The following is a 4,897-nucleotide window of genomic DNA, read 5'->3' on the forward strand; positions in this document are numbered from 1 at the left end:
AAAAAAGAAATTTTGTCAACCCTCTCATTTTCTCCTCAAGCTTCACAAGCAAGATGACAGGAAGGTTTAATAGGAGAGAACCCACAAACACTCTAAGGATACAACAAAACCCCTAGGTGATTGAAATCTTTACAAGACACAACTGGATGGGGTTTTTCAAAAAATTCACAAGGTATGATGATGAGGTGGCTCAATAATTTTCTCATTCCTCACTCCACATAGAAGACTCCATGCCACTGTTTTAGTTAGAGGCCTCACTATAGATCTCACCCCAGAGCTCATTAGTAGGGTCACCACACTTCCCCTAGGAATTCCATGGAGAAAAGAAGACAAAGGAGACAGTTAGGTGGCAAAAAGGAAATTCTTTTTACAAGGTGAAGAACCTACTGAGGACAAAAATGGAGTAAGGAGGGACCCATCGAGTGAGGTAGGCTACCAGCTCATCAAATATATCTCATGTGAGGGTAGATATAGTGTTGTTTCTGGCTACCATTTCAGGATCTTTGAAGAATTAAAATTTGGGGTAGAAACACCAATTCACCAAAGACTCAACATACCTTATTTCTTAATGCAATCACTCATAGACTCCAGCAACAAAGTAAAGGAAGGGAATTCCCAACAATTGGCTCAGCATGGGTTGATTAGGATCATCATTGAGGATTCCCTCCAAAACCTCAGAATCCCTATAACATGTTCATTCTTCAGAGACTTGCCAACAAAGGAAGACATCAAAACCCTCACTTATGCTATTAGTCCTTCTGTTAATGAGGAGGAGGAAAAACAGGAAGAAGAATATATAGAGCTAGATAAGGATGATATGGATGAAGAAGAAGCTGACATAGAGGAACATGATGAAGCAAAAGAAGAAGAGGGAGAAGAGAAGGATGATGATGATGAAACAGACGAGGAAACTAAGGAAGAAACTGATGGAGATGAGGAAGAGCCACAAGAGGAAGAAGATAGGAAAAACAGGGAGGAAGAAGGCATTGAAATAGAAAGAGAAGAACACAAGGAGGAGTCACCTAGGGTGTCTCCAGAGGCCATTGAGAGGGAGACAGCAGCTGCCCTCACTGCTCTTAGCACCCTAGTCAAGCAAAAAGGAAAAGGAGGGAGGAAAACCCCACTATATTCCATAACAAGAAAGAGCACAAGAAAAACAAGGAAGCCACAAATATCAACAAAAATTCCTATTGAGATTGAAGATTCCCCTACACCAAGAGACAAAATGCCTTCCCCTAAGTCACCAATCACCATTGTAAGGAGGCCTAGTACCATATCAACTTCCTCAAAGGGTAACGCCATCCTACAGGATCCACAACAAAACCTACAAGAAGCAAAAACAATCCTACAAGATACTTTGTTGAAACTACACGAAGCACAAAAATTGGAAAGCAATGTAGGGGAGTAGCAAGAAATAAAAGAAGAAGACCCAGATACAAAGGAACCAAGCCCCCAACCTAACCTGGACTCCTACTACCGGTTTATTGAAGGAGGCATGGTAATACCTCAAAAATTTTCCATCCCATTGTTTTTCAAACTTGAGAAGGAGAGGGCCATAACCCACCAATGGATGCAAATCGCCAAGTCAAAAGGGGTGGAAGGCATCGAGCACATGGAAGAGAAACTCAAAGTAATGAGCAAAGAGCTAAGTGGCTTAAGGGACAGAGAAGCAATAGTGAGAGATCAACTTGAGAGGGAAAATGCATAGCTGAGGGGACAACTACAGGAAAGGGAGAACCAACTAGCATGTATAGCTAGCCTCTCCTTGGAGGCCATTCAATGTAGGATGCCAGCTAAATCCTATGCTCTTTACCTCAAATAACAATGGCTGTAGTTTCAAATTAAAACACTATCACAAAGGGGCACCATGCCATTTCAGGACTACAGGTAGTTTATTGATCTTTGTGATCAAAGTACACTAGAGGATAGGGCCAAAATGGTTCAGTTTCATTTGCACAACATGGCCCTCACATACATGAATGTTTGGGATCCTAATGCCAAGCTAGGAGATCTACAATTAATGGCTTTGTCATCATGGATGAACCATGAGGAATCAAGGGCTGTAGAGATTAAAAGAATATTAACCAGAGAGAAAAATGAACCTCTTCTTATCAGAGTTGAACAATCAAATCCCATGGCCCTAATCAGCACCCATAATTTGATTACAAATGATCCTCAATTGGCACCTAGATATCTTGCTGCCCAAGAGCAAGTAATTTCACATTTTGAGTATATGTTTAGGCTGCTAGGAGATGACAGTATACATGCATGCCTAAGGATATGGAATCCACTACCACACATCTTGAAGATTAGAGAATATCACTTCCCTTAAAGGTTGAGAGAGGGACTCAACAGGACACCTATGTATAATCAATCAATGCAAAGGTTAAAGGTCAATTAGATAGGCCTAAAAATCAGTCCACCACTACTCTTAGGGATGCTAGAAGGAAGAAAAGAAGAAGAAGAAAAGAGGCATTGGGAAGAAGTAGAAAAGAAAGTAGGCTTCTATGCACAAGAAGAAGAGACCACAGCAGAGGCATTGGATGTCAGAGAGGCTACCAGAGCCATGAAGGACATGGACATTGACTAAGTTTCTCAGAGGATAAGCAACACTTTCAGTAGGGGGTGATGATGAGCCTCATCATTGGGTAATTATATGGGCCTTAATTCACCTCCTAGCTTAGTCAAACCAACTATTCTCACAACTTATTGCATACTTTTTATTGTAGTTTTTTTATGATATGAGTTAGAGTTGGATATTTTTATTTTTGGTCTAATGTGCATTTAATGTAGGATTAAATGATAAAAGCAAGGAATTTTGGCAAAGACCTTGGTCAAAACTCGAATGGGACAAGGGAGAGGAATTATAGGAGGAAAATCCTCCTCATTTACTATCCCTCCATTCGAATATTCCTCCATCAGCTCAGAGTGCAAACAACCAAATCACGAGGACTAGAAGGTAGCTGAGCAAGTGAAGACAAAGCACCAATTTATCTTGAGTTTGGGAGCCGATCCTACCTAATTTTAAGGAAGTAGACTTCAGATGTATAAGTAGAGAGGCCTAGGACCTCAGTAGGATTTGCATTTTTTATTGTAAAACTCTACTCTATTTTCGAGCTACAAGACATGTGATAGTTTTTTATGTAATCCATTGTTTTGATAAGAAGAATGAGTTTTGTTTTGAGAAAACAGTAATTTAACTTAGAGGGATAAAGCTCTTGGGTTAGGGCCCAACCCTCACAACCAAGGCTCCTCTTTATTGTACATGTATGCTAGCATAGATTCATAGTTTAATTGTTCATTTGCTTAAGTAGCTGCATTTCCATTACAACAGTGTAGATTAGATTGGTTTTATGTTAGTTTTCTTCCATTTGTGCCTTCTTTCAATTAGAAGGTTATCAACGAGAAAAAGGATCACCATAAGGTTTTCAGTAGGTGTCTCGACCTTACTTCCTCCCTCTGGGATCATGACTTGAGGAAGAGACCCTTCAACAACCCAAAAAACACATATTTCTAGTTCTTGCATGAGCTTTGGAGTTTGTTGTCTTGATTTAGTATTTGGTTCATTTCATTGTCATCTTTTTCCATTACTCTATTTTTTCAATAAGATCTCACTCATGCTTTCATTTCCTCCAGCACTTTCTTCATGCATAATATAGGCAATTGATTCATGCTTTTCTAGTTTATGAAGATGTATCTTGTTGCATAGTTCTTGGAAGACACATATGTTTCAAGCACGATCGTTACTTCAGGAGGAGACCTAACTTCATCACTAGCAGCCACCTTCCACCTCATCCACCTTAGCCATATCTTGTTCCACCATCACCCTCACTAGTTTTTTCTGTCATTTTTCATTGAAATTACCCTAGATACATTGACCGAATCTAGCCATCTATTCTCTTCGATATTGACTCCTGAGTGGTCTTGTACCTTCTAGCACCCCATCCCACTCATCACATACCTTTTCTAAGCTTCCCAACACCTCCAACACTTCAAAATTAACTCTCAGTCGTATCCTGTAATTCCTACGGGGATCATCCTGTAGGTTTTCCTGAAATGGCTTGTTTTGAGGCTGAATTGATGGGGAACCTCTAGGAAGTCACAAAAAGCCTCCTAGGACCCTTCCACACCATCCAACCACTCCATAAGCCTTTTAGCCATCCTCAAACACCTTCTATCCGCCTATTACATCCATAAGAACAATTAATCTGCATGCTTGATTTTGCCAAAAGACCAAAAAAAGTGAAAACATATTTAGTTTAATTTTTGTTACTTACACATTAGTATGGTTTGATGCTATTTACTTCTGTAGCTTAGATAGCCACATTAGGTTAGTGTTGATTTAAAAATTCTACTTAGCATAGTTTTTAAAATGGTTAATTAAGATATGGCTTGATTTAGCATTACATGTTGTTTTCTTCATTACTGCAGTAGAGTAGATTTGCTCTTACTCCATCAAAGAATCAAGATTCTTCTGACTCTCTAGAATTCTGGCTTGGAACCCCTAGGGTATCTCACTGGATGAACAGTGACAACAGGCAGGACCTTCACTTTTACTTGTGCATATAGCACTGTCACGTCCAAGTTTGTACAAACCCCGGGTTGATAAGTAAAGTTGCTAGCCCAGGAGTTGCCACATCCTTGCTGCAATACTGGCGCTCATCAGTTTTCCTCCTTGATGATGATCCAATCATTTATGTGTACACACTATCATTTCATGAGTTGTAGAAGAATATTGTACATGTGCAAACGGCACACCTTCTAGATGATCACGCATCACCTACATTCATGAAGGAAAGGGTTATAGTGCTAGACACCAGGAAGCATCCAACCGCCCTTGCTGAAGCCACCTTAGCATATGATAGAGAAACAATCTCCAATGTTTAGTACTTGTTGG

This window comes from Pinus tabuliformis, chromosome 9, assembly GCF_031772625.1.
Source record: "Pinus tabuliformis cultivar Carrire ecotype Pingquan chromosome 9, CPIR1, whole genome shotgun sequence".
NCBI classification, from domain to species: Eukaryota; Viridiplantae; Streptophyta; class Pinopsida; order Pinales; family Pinaceae; genus Pinus; species Pinus tabuliformis.